Source organism: Strix aluco, chromosome 2 (assembly GCF_031877795.1).
Source record: "Strix aluco isolate bStrAlu1 chromosome 2, bStrAlu1.hap1, whole genome shotgun sequence".
Classification (NCBI taxonomy): Eukaryota; Metazoa; Chordata; class Aves; order Strigiformes; family Strigidae; genus Strix; species Strix aluco.
The window spans coordinates 110,416,326-110,432,789 of NC_133932.1; the positions used below are offsets into that span (position 1 = coordinate 110,416,326).

The window sequence follows — 16,464 nt, forward strand, 5'->3', positions numbered from 1 at the left end:
CTCTCCAGGTAAGCCAATTCAGCTTCACAGATTTGGGTAAAATTATACTGATTTGCACCTGCTGCAGATGTTCTTACCTGTACCCCTTGATATTAGAAGGCAAAATCAATTAGCATTTTCTAAATGCTCCAACTTTCACTTATTTTTCAAGCTGCCTTTAATATTTGTTTTTTTGTTTGTAGTGGTTCATGAAATAAAACAAGAGATACACCCTAGTGATATTTGCACAAACTGCAGAGAGAGGGGAGAAAACCCAGCCTGCTTGGTATTTTGGATATGTAAGATTTAGCTGAATTGCAAATGGTCAGCTGCTGGGCACGCGTCAGTAGGTGTTCTGAGGAGAATGGTGTAACATAGGGGTAGAAATGGAGAAGATCCCAAGAGGAACTTAATTTGGTGTGACACTGTGAGCAGATTAAAGGAAGGTCCTGTCACACTGTTACCATAAAACCTCTAAAACCTCAGTATATGATACGGGTTTCATAGAACGCTTAATTTTCCCCCTATACCACTCTCTCTCTGCCACAGTACTTACTGCTGAGAAACATTTGGCAGCTAACTACGTGCTAGGAATAAAACATACTAGAATACACTCAAAATGTTGCAAAGATCCAGACCCCACTGTCCTGAATCAGAGATAAAATTCTATTTACTTCATTTTCATCTGAGTAATACCACGGAGATTTTATCTGAACATTAGTTTAATTGGGAATTACAAACATTGGCAAGACCCACAGGAGACTGCTAATGGGTTATCATATATAAAATGCCAGAAAGCATAAAGCACATTGATAGTGCCATGTTGCATTCATCCCTGAAAAGAAGAAATGTCACAATGATACACATAAAGACAAAGAAAATACTATTATAGAGGTATTTTCTTGTGAAAAACTAAACCTTACACTCAGAACTTGGCTTCTCAAGGTCTAATAAGGAAATACATGGGGAAAAAAGCGCTCTCTGCTCTGGGAAGTGAGCATCAAATACCTCTGAAAGTAAGTCTTGTCTGCACTTCCAATCTGTAGTAATGCAGTGCAATCTCAGCAGTGCTGATCGCATGCACAACGAGTACAAATACTCCAATAATAGGTAGATCAGCTCACACTAACAATTCCAGTGCAGTCTAATGGTGCTGCCTTTCCCATACTTCATTGCAGGCTCTCGGGCTCTCTGTGCTAGGATGCCTCTACTTACCCAGTTCTCTCTCTTTGCCTTTGGGTGGATGGGCACCTATGGGTCTGTGTGCATATATATATATATATATATAGACACACATACGTGTGTGTACTAGAACGACTGGCTCATCTTCCCAAAATGGTGGCATTTGGCATTTGATCTGTATTTGAATCAACATGAGTTGATCTCATGAGTTCAATTAACATCTCTTAGGAAGAGCCATGCAGAGAGCTGATACAACGTGCCTGTATCGCACACTGCTCTGTGGCACTAGGCTGTTTTCTGAGCAGACCCCCAAAGGCACCATGTTCCTGCCAAAATCTTTAACTGATTTGGGGCACGTGTGAAATATGCACGCCAGTGGTTCACACAGTAGTCCGATGCAGAGGCTCGATGCTGCATCCACGGAAGGCCCCGAACAGAATCAACTGGACATTTTCACTGCTCAGCTCCTGCTGCACTTAATGCAGAGTAGCTGCATCCCCGCCTCCTTTCCGTCTGCTGCCCGTGGAGGTCTGGTGCCTGTACAAAGAGCTGCCACCGACAGCGGTGTAGCTGGCCGCTCCTCAGCGTCTGCTCGAACGGCATTTTCAGGCGCCTCTGCCTCTCAAGTGCTTCCCCACTCGGTGCGCTCAAGTCTCTGCCAGAGACAGGGGTGAAGCTCAGCCCGACCGATCATCTCTGCGCTCTTTGCGCCCCCCATCCCCCGGCCCTCGGCAGCCTGGCAGGGCAGGGCGGGCAGCAAAGAGGCTAACGGCGGCCGCGCAGCTTGCGCGCCACTGCGCCCTCCGCCGGGGCTCGGCCGCGGCCGGCGGCTCCTTCCCTTGACTTCTTTCACCCCCCTTCTGCCCCGCCTCCGCGGGACCCCCAAGGTGGAAGATTCACCTAGAGGGACGGGCCGAACCAGCGACCGGCGGGGCGGGGCGGGCAGGGCCGGGGCCGGGGGGGATGTGGGCTCAGGCGAGGGGCAGCACGGGGCACGGTGGGCTCTGCATACCGGTGGCAAGTGCCCCCCTAAGCTTCGTGCCAGCACTGTGTCCAGGCCCCAACACGGGGTCGAGTCCAGAGGGGTCGCGGAAAAAAAACAAAACAAAACAAACCCACAACAACAAAAAAAAAAAGACAAAAAAAGACCTGGCTATACTCGTCGTGCATCTCTGTCTCGCACGTTGTGTCTTTTCCTTACCATTTCTAAGCTCGCGCACTGAACTTCTGTCCCAATTCTTTTAGGGAAAGGAAAAGCAAAGGGAGGCCATGGTGTCCAGCCTCCTTCCCTCCGCTCCTCGCTGGTGAACCCCGGCTGCGGCTGGGTCCCGCACGGCCTCCCGTTAACGTCCAGGCCGCCCTGCCCCAACGGCAGCGGGCGAGCCTGGGGGGGCACAGGGGCAGGGACCGACCCCCTGGACGGTGCGCGGAGGGGCGCACCCGGGACCGGCCCAGCCCGAGCCCCGCTCGGCGGCACCGTCAGCGCCCTCGCCGCGCCCCAGGCAGGAGCATGGCGAAAGCCGCCGAGCCCGGATCTCGGCTCCGGGCTCGAAGCGCAGCGGGAGAGACCCCGCGGGGGTGGACTCACGGAGCCCCGGCTGCGACTGCACGGCGCGGTTTGCACAGAGATGTAACAGCAAACTTTCCCGGGAGCGGCCGCCGCTCGTTGGTGCCTCTGCCTTCGAGCGGTCCCGCGCGGTGCGCGGTCCCGGCTCACCGACGAGCCCCGCAGCAGCTCCAGGTGGGCGCCGCGGCTCCCTCCCCCCCCTCTCCGGGAGGGCACCGCGCGAACGCTGAACAGCGGCGCACCCGCGGAAAAGGCGCGCGGGGGCGGCCCGGCGGCGTGTGCCGGGGCAGTGCGCGGAGCCCCGCGGAGCCCGGCGCGGAGGCGCAGTGCGCGGCGCGCCCGCGGGGGGGCGCGGACGGGCGGGCGGCGGCGGTGCCGGTGCCGCCGCGGCGCGCAGGGGGCGGCGGGCGAGGGGAGCGGCGCGGCCGCGGGGGGGCGGCGAGGGCAGCGCGGCGGGGGCGGCGGGCCGGGCGCAGGGCGGAGGGCGGCGGGCCGGGCCCGCTGAGGCAAAGCCTGCCGCCGGCCGAGGAGAGAGCGCGTCGGCGTGGACGGGGAACCTCAGCGCTCTGCCCCTCTGTACCTTTATTTCGCTGTCTTTCCTCCCTCCGCATGCTGCGCAGCCTGCGCCCCGGAGGGAGCCGTCGCCTCGGAAGGAGCTGTTACTTTTTACAGCCAGCATGAGGTTCCCCGAGGGGACGAGGAGATGCCGCACTAAGCAGCCGGGGAAGAATCTGCCTCTCATCTGTTGCACCGGAGCCCGGCGGCACGCGCGGTCCCCCCGGCTGGAGGTGATGGACACCCGCTAACTCGTGGGCGTGTATCCGGGGCTGCCTGCACGTGTGGCAAACATGAAGAGAATAAAGCAAAAATGGGGAGAAGTGGCTGAGATGGACAAGAGCCTGTGAAATAAAACAAACACCTTTTAAAGGGATTTAATTTACAGAAGGGCACTACTTCCAAGGGAAAATGTGATCTGTTAAAGCTGCTGAAGATGCCGGTTGTCCACGCATGCACCTAAACCAAGTAAGTTATCGTTAACTTTGATATATTCTCTCCAAATCTTTGATTACCTTCTTGTCCCTCTACAAAAAAAAAAAAAAAAAAGTCCCTTGGACCGTCAGAGGTAACTTTTGCGCTGACACAAGCGTAAAGCGACGTTGTGCACCTCCATGGTCACAGCCCAGAGGAGCATTGAGATCCCTTTCTTTCTCCTATACGTAATAAACGTGTTTTTTCCCTCGCCGCCGCGGCGGGCAGCGGCGTCCCTCGGTGGCTGGGTGAAGTGTGACACCTGCAGGACAGCAGAGCGGCCGGGGCAGGCAGCGGGGCAGGCAGGGGGCCGGGGCAGGCAGCGGGCAGGGGCCGGGGCAGGCAGCGGGCATGGACCGGGCTCCGCGCCTGCTGTCCGCTAGCGGGGGCGGCCGCGGGCGGGATCCCCGCCGGCCTGTCCCGCCCCTGCTGCCCGGCCGGGGCTGGGAGCCCCCCGGCTGCGCGACAGCGGGACTTCACGTGTCGCGCACAGGGGCTGCCCCCGCTTTCGGCCCCGCGCACAGGGGTGGGGGGAGCCCCGCCGGGGTGCCCCCCGTCCCGCCGCGGGGTGCTGGCGGGCAGCCGGGGCGCAGTGGGGCGGGTCACGCCGCGGCCCCCCGCTGCTCCCCCCTCGCCCCCATCCCTGTGCCGGCGGCCGCAGCGGGGGTGTTCCCGCTGTTCGTCCCCCCACCCCCGACGGGACCTCGCTCCCCGGCGGTGCAGCCCGCAGGGACCCCCCAGGGAAGGTTCGGGTGCCGCTAGGAAGCCTCCAGGGGGGAGCCTGGGGGACGGCGAGAGGCAGGTGGGTGGAGGAGAGCTCGGTGAGAGGAGCCGTGGGACGGCGCGTGGAGTGCGTGAAGGGGCTGGTGAGATTCATCCCTGCGCTGGGTCTGCACTTGCAAGATCCTGACTGCTGCGGCGGTCGGACAGAAGCTGTAGTCCTGTTGGAAAGGAGCAGCTGATGCTCTGGAGGCTTAAACGCTGACAGAAAATCACACTCTACAGAGGGGCAGAACTGTGAAATTCGCTGCAGTCGGCAAAACCTGCAGCCTCGTTGATGCAATCTTTCCCTGTTTTTACAACAAAATGTCGTTTATTGCACTTTTGTTTTACTGGACTCAATTGAGTGATTTCCTGTTAGCATGGCAACCGAAATTTATATTTCTCTAAGCGTGTCTTGTAAGTGACATGGTTCTTCCAATGCTAAACTACCTTTTAGGTGGAAGTAAATAAAAACACTTTCCAGTCTGTTTTTCTTCCACAGAATGGGTACTTCTCCTCCTCAGAAAAAAAAAAAAAAAAGATAAAACAGAGATCGGACCTTGATTTCATCTGAGAAAGAAATACTTCTTTTCATACGAATCAGTACACATATAAATTTCCTACAGAATACAGTATAAACAGAATGGGAAATAGTTAATTGTAAGTCCTACACACTAAACTTAATGCCAACATTACAGCACCTTTAAGTCAAATCTACTTGAAATTTCAAATTTAATTGTTCTGCAGTGACATAGCCTGTTTCAGTGTTTACATTACTTTCTTCAAATCCTGGACCTGGATAGCTGAGCAAGGTTATCTGTGCAAGCATACAGATCTTTCCGTAATTTAACCTCATTCACATAAGCGAGAGTTTTACGTACAGAGAAGCTAGACACCAGAGTGAGACTGCATGAGAACTGTCTTACAATAGCAGAATTTATTCTGGATTTATAGAAGACCCAAGTACACCCCTTTTTCAGGCAAGACTCAGAAATAGGCTTTGTCCTTCAATATCAAACCAGCCAAAACTCTAGTGGCACAGTTTGGTTTTCTTTGGTGTTGCCTTCTATACTGGAAAACCTTGGTTTTGCTTGCAGAAGGATGGTGTTCTCTACTGTAGTTTTTGTTCTTTTTCTTCTGTTGTTCAGATTTTGGAATAGATGACACAGTATTTGGCAACAGCAAAAAAAAAAAAAGAAAAAAGTCTTTTAAATTCAATTTCAGCCACTTATTCTGACTCTATATATAGTAGTCATTGCCCTTAAAATAGTTCCAGAAAGAAATTCCATTTCTTCTTATCTCATCTTATTGTGAAACAGCCAGATACCGCTAGTTGAAATTTAAGTCAGCTGAGGTCATTACAGATCTTGTATGATTTTGCTTATCTTTTTGAGTATGCTTGCTGAAAATTCTGGGTCCCGAGCAATGTTGCTTCATTCTTGGTGAAAGTGGATTTGCGTTACTCCAGTATGGAGAGCCCACAAAGTATATATTGAAGCACACATGTAGAGAAAACTATTATGGGATTAGCTTTCACCTTTATATGTGTGTGTATATTGTCTCACTTAAATGACAACTGAAAATGAGCATGACTGCTCCTCCCAACACCTGAGACCTGTCTCCATGCCAGTACGGTGTTTAATCTGTCAGCTTTTTCTGGGACATGATTCATTGGAATGAGGTGGCAAAATCAACAGGGGCAGTGCTGTATAGCATCTCTGCCTGCCTCTGGTGATTCTGGTAATCAGTGCTAAAAGGGACTGAATTCCTTACGAAGATGACGAAGTCACCATAGCTTGTCTTACAGAAAGGCAACATAGAAGCAGGAAGAAAAGACTCTGTTGTAACCTGTTTCAAGAAAAAGCAGACAAGAATAGAGGAAGCACTATTCCATTCAGACACAATGTCTTTATGAGTGTCAGATTTGCCATTACCTTTTCTGTTTTGTGTTGGGTTTTATTCTGGTTACTTCATCAAAGATAGAATTTCAAATTACTGAAAGCAAGTTGAAGGTGTATAAGTCAATCTTCTATCACCATGTTTTGTGACAACAAACAAAATTCTTCCAGAAACCAACTGTTTTAGAGGCCCTGAGTCCATTGAAGAAAATAAGACAGTCTTGACCTTACTACAGTGGTACTACTTTAAGTAGCGTAGCATAATGTTAGTATAACACCAGCAGCAGTGGTGCCAGGAAACTCATATTAATTATTATAGTTTTAGACAGTGAACACCAAGGAAAGCTGAGCAAATGAAATCTTTTTGTAACAGACACTCATGCAGAAATCCTTCATAGGTTCATTAGCTTCCAGTCAAATAGAATTTGAAACTTCCAGGAGCACCAGGGAATAAGACATAACTGCTTAGCACATTAAGTTTTCAAAGAAATTGAAGGTTTTTTAGTGTGCCACACAGAGAAAAGCAACAAATAAATGAAGATTATTTATTATAGCAGGTTTTTCTTAGAGTTGTGGGTTGTTGGGTTTTTTTTCTCCCTTCAAACTTCTGTTTTGGTTTAATTCTCCAAGTATTTCTTCCACTCTTTTACAACCACTTATTTCTAATTTAGATAGTGACTGGTGTGAGACAAAAACTGAAAAGAACCTTGGATAAAAATTACCTTTTTTTACAGCTAAGCTATTTTTCAGTGAATGTGGGCTGAAGTGGGACAGGAAAACTTTCTTAAATTTGAGTGAGTTTTACATATGTCTAAGAGTATGAACCAGTCAAACCTAACCTTTGAAGTCTATGACAGCTTCTGCAATTGCTTGGTCACTGAGCCTGTGCTCAGTACACACATCTGAAAAAGCTGCTCACGTATCTGTGCATGTCAGATAAACCATTTGAATGTTATGATAATATTATTACCCAGTATATTATGCAGTGGGTAGAGAGGGGAGTGGTAGATGGAGAAAGATTTTTCACTGGGCTTTCCTGAGACAGATGTTATGGGATTGTTCTGGAGATACTTTCCACATATCATTGAAAACTTCTGAGGAGCAAGCAGTCTTTCCCCAGGAGGCAAAGCCTCCCCCCCCGCCCCCCACTGCTGGTGCATGGACAGTCAGTGAGCAGCCAAGCCCTGTGGTGGTGCCCCTAAACTCTTCCAGTCCTAGCTCAGCATATGCTGGTTTTCCATGATCACAAAACTTTTGGGTTTTTTAAGGTGATTCCTTCTGATACCAGTTTTAATGATCAAAAATACATCCTTCCATGGCTCAGAGAATCATAAAGCTTATGCTACCTGCATTCACTCCTAAGACCAGACTGGTAAAACAGATACTAGGATCTTCATGTCCTTGTGCCAGCTAGTCCTGTGAAGCACAGTTCAGTTGAGTTAAAACTGCCACTCTAGGAGGACACCAGTCTCCTATAGCTCTTGTAACATAACAGCTAGCCTTTTGTGGCTACATCTGATACCCTGAACTGACATGAAATACATATTTGTCAGCTGTTGAGGTGAACCTGTAGTGTCTCTCTTCCTTTCCTGGAAAGAGAAAGGCAGAAGCAGAGAGTGAACCATCCCCTGTATTTTGTCATCTCCTTTATAGCAGAACAAGCATCCTCCAGAGGTGCCTGTCTCTCTTTGCTAACTATGCAGCAAGACCCAAGGCAAGGAACCTTCCTTCTTAAGCTAGGTTAGCTGAATCCCAGCTGTGCAGAGCAGGCTGTGGTAGTACAGAATAAAGGTTAAATAAGCACAGAGGTCAGTAGATCCAGGACAAATGGTTACTATAATCAGGCTAAAATGCACATTTAAAAAGAAAACAAGACAAACCAAAACATGCGTACACATGCATATGCTCCAAGCCGCTGTACTAACTTTGAAACAATCCGTAAATAGCATGAACTCACAACTGCCTGTTGGATGTGCATTTCTGGGTTTGCCAGCTGCTGGCTCTGCAATCCTGTTTCCTTACACAAGATTCTTCAAAACATACAGTCTTATGCAAGATGTCAATAACTACCTAAAACATTTGTCACTTTTCAGCTCAGGTGTCTGGTTCTCATGTCTGTCAGAGAGAGGCCGCAGCTGTCCAAGAGCCAACAAGTTTCTTAGTGAAGGCCAAGTAGTGGGGATGATTATTAACCCAGGTCATATAGCATGAGAGGAGCATTAATACAACTCTGTATCCAGCTCAAAACGTATAGTGAGAAGCTGGCGTGGCCTGAGAGCTTTACTGCTCCTTACGAGAGAGATGGTGGGTATTCTGCCAGTAAGGACCTTCCTGCAGTAGACTCCACGTGGGATAGACTGAGAATTCAAATTTCTCCGTTTAACCATCATTTAGTCAAAGTACCCGCTCACATCAGAGGAGATTGGCAGTCCTAGGAAAATCAATGCAGACCTGTGTTCATTAGATTAATGGACATGCTTTTGCCTGTGTTCCTACTGTGTTGCCCTAAATCTGGGGAAGAATACTAAAGGATTTTATTTTGAAGATAAAATCTGTAGTATTCCCTAGCATGCAGATGTTTTTAGCAGATTAGCAGTTCAGTATCAGACCTGAGAGTACTGGACTAAGAAGAGAGAACACGAAATTTACTCCAATAAAAATTCCATTGCCTTCTGTATTTAATTTTTTTTGTTCTGAAAATTGATGTATGTTAAATTTAGTTTGTATTTGCCAATAAATATTTTATTTCATGCATTGATTTGCTACTACAATTTCCATTATAAAAAGTAGAACAGTAGAAATTTACTTTCCGAGTAGAGGAACGAACAATAGGATTATAGCAGAAGATACAGGGTCATTTTGTGTCTGATTTAAGATTACGCCTAGTACATTTGTATATAGTAATTTATGTCAAAAACATTTTTTCTGACAAATCTTGGAAAGCTTTAAAAGGATTTTTACACCAAAGGATAGTTTTTTTTCACCTAGCCACCACAAATTTGATTGCCAGTTGTAAACCAACCATCTGTGTTCCTTCTATAATCACTGGAGAGAGACAGAAACCTCCCTTGAAAAAACTAATCCATCTAATCCATCCACCTGACATAGAGTGGGAGGAATCAGGTATTTATTGTTGCTGATTGTTGTTGGATTTCACACAGCTAAAGTTAGGCAAGATGAATCTCACCATAGTGGTATCAAAAAAAAACATATTCAGAGGGGACAGAAGATAGACATTTGTTTTCTTCCAAGGTATCTCAAGGTCCTATTGACCTTCATGGTATTGATATAGACAACGTAACAATAACTAGACAACTACAACGTAATTCAAATATCATGTTATCTGTTCTCAGAATTTTTAGGAGTTTGTGATTGGATTGGGTAGCTGAAATACAGCTTGTAGCTGTGCCAAGGGAAATGGAGTGTCAACCGGACCCTTGTAAAAGAAAAACAGACTGTTCTGGGCACTCGCATCTTGTGTCCTGCGAGTGCAAGATGTCTCTCTTCCGGAGACAGCGTGCTGCATCTGGAGAGCAAGGGAAAGCAAGCACAGATTCTCTTCAAATGCTCTCAACATTGCCATCTCCACAATGTACCTTAGTCTACTGAATACATAATTGCAACAGAAATTATCTTTCAGTCATGACATAGTTGTTTTAATCTCTGTTCATGTGGAAATGTTCATTATTATCAAAACACTTCAAAATAAATCCTTCTGCTATGCTTCAGCACTGACTGCTATATACATCCTGCCTATCTTCCACTGGAAAATAACTAAAATATCCCGTTTGTGTTTTACTTATACTGACAACATTTGTTTTAGATTGGGAGAGATGTTTGCCTTTCATTTTTGATGGTAATCGCTTAAAACGATTAGAGCTGCAGTCAATCCCTTGAACTTGTTTATGCTGGCACGGTGGGTTTGCTTTTCAAATTTGGTGTGTCCTATAGTACATTTGTGCCTGCAACACCATCAGTTTCAAAGCATACACTTTCCCTGTGGTGGCTTTAACTAACAGATACCCTACAGAAGGAATTTTGGCTATGAATAAAATGAAAAACAAGTTGCCTACAGAACAATTGTCTAATTTGCCTTGAGCCTCTTAGCTATAAAACTGTCATTCCAAAGGCAGTAACTGCTTGTCTTTGAATTTATCTAGACACCTTAACATCAGACCTGTGAGTCACAGCGAGTCTTTATAGCTTTTAGAAGGAACCTGGTAACTTCGTAGAGTGATTCATGTGACCTATCTTGAAGGAAATTAATTGCCCTCTGCAGGGGGTGCATTTCTTCCCATTTGTAATAAAGGAAGATTGGGATGACAAACCAGCCTTGGATGTCAGGGTTTTGGATTCCTAGGTTAGTGAATATGAATATCGCCTTTGTTTTTCAAATGTTTTAAATTGAAGTACTTCATCGTGCCATATAATGATTAATAAAGCTTCCTAAGTCTAATATGAAGAATATGCTATACTAATTTTTTAAACTAGTCAGTAACCTGGCACCTATGGCACAGAGATCACATGTTGCAAATTGATGACATGGGTAGGTGTTTGTACTATGTCCTGGGCTAAAACTACTCTTGTATTTTCTTGTAAAAGGCATCAGGCTTAGTGCAGAGCAATTGCAAAATAATATTTTGGTCTGCCCACTTACATAAAAAAACTTTATTCATGATTGTTTAACTTAGTGATACTAACTTTGAGCATATTTTTTTTATGCACTGAGGCCGGTTGTACCAAATACTGACGTGATTTGAGACAACATTTACTGCTGCGGTGTCTTTATGTAGAACTAAACTTCCACTGAACTTTTTTTTTTTCCTTCTTTTTTTTTTTGACTGAGGATTTGCTTCTTCCACAATACTTAAAAGCAGCACACCGAGCAAGGGTTCGAATCTCCCTTCTTTTGAGTGTGACATTGTCCACAGGGGAGGGAAGTAGGGGATGCTCAGGTTGCATTTCAGTGGTCAGGCACTAGTCCAGCCTCAGAGTTACACTGACTTACTGAACTAACTGACAGCACACACTGCATTCTGTAGGGATGGGTTAGGAGAAACAAAGGATTTCTCACTCATCCCCAGAGTGCTTCCTCTTCACTCACTTCTTGGAAACTACCCCCATTTTGCTTCTGCTTCTGCTGGCTTTAGGCCAAGTGGGAGCTTTCCTCCATCCGAAGAATTCCTTTGGGTTAACAGTAAACAGGATCTAGCTCTTTAGATCTTTGTAATTAAAAAAAATATCGCGTAAGATATGATCTGGATGTATGCTTTCAATCTGTTCTGTCATTTTATTTTGTTAAAGAAACATTACACTCATAACAGGCTATTTCCTTGCTTAGCATCTTCAGTGAAGCACCACACTGTTTTACCAGTGTCTTCTTATGGATGTGCTGTTGTTATTCACCCATGTCCCTTATTAAGGTCAGATTTCCCACTCGCTCAGTATGTTAAGTCCTGGTGGCACTGAAGAGGATTTCATCTGGCTTTAGTGTTACGAAGCACCAGAGTCTCTGGGGAAGTGCCAAACATCTAACCCTGAGGAGAGGTTTAGGCCAGCAATACCCATGTGTGGGTCTGCAGGTCTGTCTGATGAGAAGCGTTCAAAGAACTAGCTGGTCAGTCCTCAGAACTTCTGTAGTTCTTCAAAGCATTCATATAAATAAAGGACAGTGAAGACTGTGCCTCTGTGAGAGACACTAGCGCATTCAAATAGGTCAGCTTATGTTCTCTATGATATTCCCGTTGACAGATAATAGACATCTTTCAAGGCTTGATTTCCTTCTGGAAACATAGTGGTTTGGTAGACAAGTATACTGGGGGAAATGACACTTTAGTTACCTTATTCTTACTGTTTTCTTATTGTTTTCTTGCCCAATTGTCTGTTTACTGTTATTTTAACACTATTGATTTGAACACTTTGCTGAAAAACAAAGTCTACAATAAGAGTTACCTAAAACGATCAACAACTTGTAATAGCAAAACTTTATGGTCAGCATATGATGGAATTAATTTTGAAGAAATAAGATGCTACCCATGTTTTGTAATTTAGCCTTAATTCAAGAAAGTATTCAAATGTAAAGAAGTCTTGGTGTTCTACTGAAAGCAGTGCTTCATAGGGTGCTTCTTGTTAAGCTTTGACTTCATTCCTCTCCTCAGTATGAGACATTTGCTTGAATCCAGGTTTAAGAAGTATAATTTAAAGTTCAGGTGAACATTTTATATATGATAACAAAGAAAAATAGCAATACAACACAAATTTGTATAGAGAATCCAGCATCACTTTAGCAATTTCACATGTGCTAGAATTACATGAAAGATGTCTCTACTATGCATGTTTGCATTCTCCTTTGGAAGTGTTACTTTGGTTCACAAGAGATGCAACTCATTACTTGATTTTTACCCCATCCGTTTATCATAGCTGTCTGAGAAAACTCCTTTTATTATGTGCTTTTATTATATAGGTAGCTGTCATTTAGCAAGCCCATTTTGTAGCCAAAGATGCTATATTCAAAAACACTCTCAATGTATTTTGCATATTGTAAAGCTTTCTGAAATCCCACGAGTTGCCTGCTTTTTTATTTATTTGTGTACTTACTTGTTTTAGATTGCAGCTGTCTGTGGTCTTTGGGCTTAGAGAAATATGAAGATCACAGGTGAATTTAAAATGATGGTAATGGTCAAAATAATTCGAAATTCTGGCACCCTAATGTGAAATTTTACAAAGTACAAAGTGAAACAGTTGTGCCTTCTCATCAATCATATGTGCATTGGTTCAGATGGAAGATGTAATTTTGAAAATTTTCCCCCTTGCTTCCAAGAGAATTATAATGCTCTGGCAGCTTCTTGTTTCTTCTCAATAATTTAGCAGTTTATGAAAAATATATTGTGTCTCCTTCTCCACTCCAGTGCAGTCAATGCAATTACAAGTTGTAGAGAATCTAGTCCAAAATCTTGCTGCTGTTGAGTATTTTAGAAAAATATGTAGGCCTGAAACATTAATCTGTTTGCCATCATTGCCATGGTTGCAGCCTGCATCTCCCCTGTGTAATGTTGGGATGGCTCTCATTCATTTTCTCCATTCTCTATCTAAATATTTTTTTCTGTTGCAGTTCACAGACTCATATATTGAATCTTTTCATGGAGGGAAACAGTGAATCTTTGCTTTAAGTATACTGCTGTAGGTGACAAAGACTGAAATACCACTGCATCTGATTATAAGAATTCCTGCATCTTTCTTTTGCTGGGAAATTTGCTTTAAGAATGAAAATTAAGTAGGCAATGACACATGTAATTTTTAAACCAAACCTTTTCTTTAATAGTTTGTAAAACATTCAGGAGCCATTCTGAACAGTTTTTTATAGAATTGCCAGAAAACTGATTGCCATTTCAAGATTACAGCACATCAAAGTAAAAAAATCAGTCTTGGAAGTCTCTATTAGAAGCAGAACTCTAGTGTACTATTACATATTCAATATGTTCAAGCTGTTATTCATACTTCCAGTAGATCACACATACTTCACTGAACATAAGGTAACACAGTTTTCTTTTAACATTTTATCTACTTATGTCAACTGTGAAACCAGGTGTTGTGTTATGAAGGAATCGTCAAAATTTTTGTTCAGTTTCCTCAACTTTGCTTAATGTCTTGTGACATCGCAATAACTCTTCTGAGTAATAGCTCAAAACACTGCAGTAGAGCTAACTTCCAATGTGGGCATGCCACTAACAGGTTTTATAGGAAAGGTAAATAATTCTGTTTATATTTTGATAATTTTGAAGGAAATAGTTGTGTCTACATCCATAATCTGCAAGATTTACAGATTTATGGATGCCTAAATTGGACTCTGTGCCAAAATATGCTTATAAGTATTTATATTTTTGTGTGTATATACATATATCACACATCTTTATATACACACACAACAGAAGAACACATATGTATACTTACATATGTAGAGATATTTATGTGCACTGTGTTACTACATTAAAGGTTAATTTTTGCTCTGGTGAATGAAAGAGAAGAGCTATCCAGAGGTCAGGAATATAGCCCATTAAACTGTCTATCTTGTGTGTGTACATACAGAGTTATCTGTATCTGGTTGGCTGGGAATATTTACCTCTCTCTGCCCTTGCTTAGATGATTTAAACGCTAAGTGTTTGAGTGCAGTTCTTGGCCAAGTATGGCTTCTTTGCCACCCCAAGCAAATAAGAGCTGTGAATTTAACTGTAACGGCAACCTACCAGGACATGGAAAATTAGTCCAGAGGCAGTTCCTTTCCTCATGAGTTCAGAGACTTCCAGGACGTGGAGGCTTCTTAAGGGCCAGCAACTTCTGGGCATGGAGCTCACAGCTCTGACACTGTGTGAACTTAGGTACAGCTCCTACTAAGGAATTTTTTCCTTAAGTCTAGTAGCAAATACTACTTGACTAGATCTGAGCCAGTGTCTTTCATTTTGTTTATTACCCAGAAGGATTTTTTTTTGGTAGAATTTTATGCAGAAATAATAACTCACCCATTTAAAAGCACAGCAGTCTATTAATCACATTGATGTAAATCTAACAATAACATTTTTAACTGTTTGATCTTTAGATAAACTGCACATGGCAGCTGTCAGGGAAAGCTTCTGAAAGGAGACAGGATACTCTTGTGCTGTGCTGCTTCAAAACTTACTCAGAAACCTGCGTCTGAGTGTAGAGACCATAGTGTGCATGATATAACAAGAAAAGGTAGTTGATCTTTCAGGATCTTCTGGGTTGTTTCACAGGATCATCACAACCGCAGAAGCCTAGGAGCAGATTGTGTTTTGTGATCTCCTGCACTCGAGTGTAGAACTGTTATGAGAATAGAAGAGGAGGAGATGGCACAAGGAGAATGATATTTTAGAGTAAGTGGTATATATCATCTAAGCCAATCTAGAAAACATCAGCCTGGGCCAACAGTTTCAGTCCCACTGTGACATGCACCTGAATACAGTCCTTGTTGATTGGTTCAGAAAATCTGTTGCTTGAAATACTGATAAATCACCTTTCTTGACATAAACAGGAAACACATAACCAATATTCCATCTTCCTGCCTTAAACCTCTTGATCATATCTGTACTCACCTGTCTACAAAACACTGAACAAGCAGCCCCTTTTTTGCCTGGACCTGTGAAATCTGCACAGGGTGATTGAGAGGACAAAGACAGCAAATCCCTTTGATTTCTCTGGATAACCATGTTTGAGTTAGTCGCAAACTGGTCCTTAGAAATTACATTTCAGGTCTTGATCTCATATGCTTAAAAAATTATTTTAAAGTTTTCAGAATTGTGGCACAGAAAGGTTAAATGACTTCTGATTCATTAATCATTAATATCTATCATCTGTAGATAATTTATCCAGTTCCTTTGAGTGTTAGCTAGTAATTTATGCAGTGGAACTGGTAACTTCCCAGATCAAATCAGAGTAAGTGCTAATACCAAGAAAAAATTAATAAAATGCAAGGATTTGACTTGGATTGCCAGGTCAGAAATTAAGATAGCCAAAAGCTGTACACAAAATAGATTTGCTAGTTCAGGTGAGGTCCATAACAACTGTTCTGAAGAACAGAGATAAAGCACAGACTAATTTTTGCTGAGGTCCATAAAGCAGGCTCTTTTCTTCATTGATTGGGGAATAGGTTTTCACAGTTCTTTCCTGTAATAGTCTACTGCTTATCTCCTTGTTGTTTATAATCATTATTCCTTTTTTAATCATTATAATTATTTTACTGTGGCATACCAAAAAAAAATACACAGGGTCTGTCCTAGTGTTGAAACACAGACAGACCCAAGGGCATTGGGATTCCTCCTGTCTAAACCTTGAATACCAATGCAAAGAAACGGAATAGCCCTCTTCAGGGGCAAATCATTGTCTTCAAGTATACTAGAGAAGGAAACAACCTCTGAAAGACCTTTATTGAGTGAGAGATCCTAAGTAATCACAGCTTAATATCTCTAGACTGCTGACAATGAATATGTTCCTAATCAGAGGGCTGAAGTGGCAAAAAGAGTGGCAACTGTAAGC

General features: G+C 44.0%; 1 protein-coding gene across 1 annotated transcript in view; it reads left to right on the top strand.

Annotated features, from left to right (window-relative positions):
- The first annotated feature begins 2,815 nt into the window (after positions 1-2,815).
- TRPC4 (transient receptor potential cation channel subfamily C member 4) overlaps positions 2,816-16,464 on the top strand; it is a 162,234-nt gene continuing 148,585 nt past the window's right edge. The window contains exons 1-2 of the mRNA XM_074815805.1: positions 2,816-2,902; positions 3,349-3,751. The gene's annotated coding sequence lies outside the window, so the exon portion shown is untranslated. The remainder of the gene's footprint in view (positions 2,903-3,348; positions 3,752-16,464) is intronic.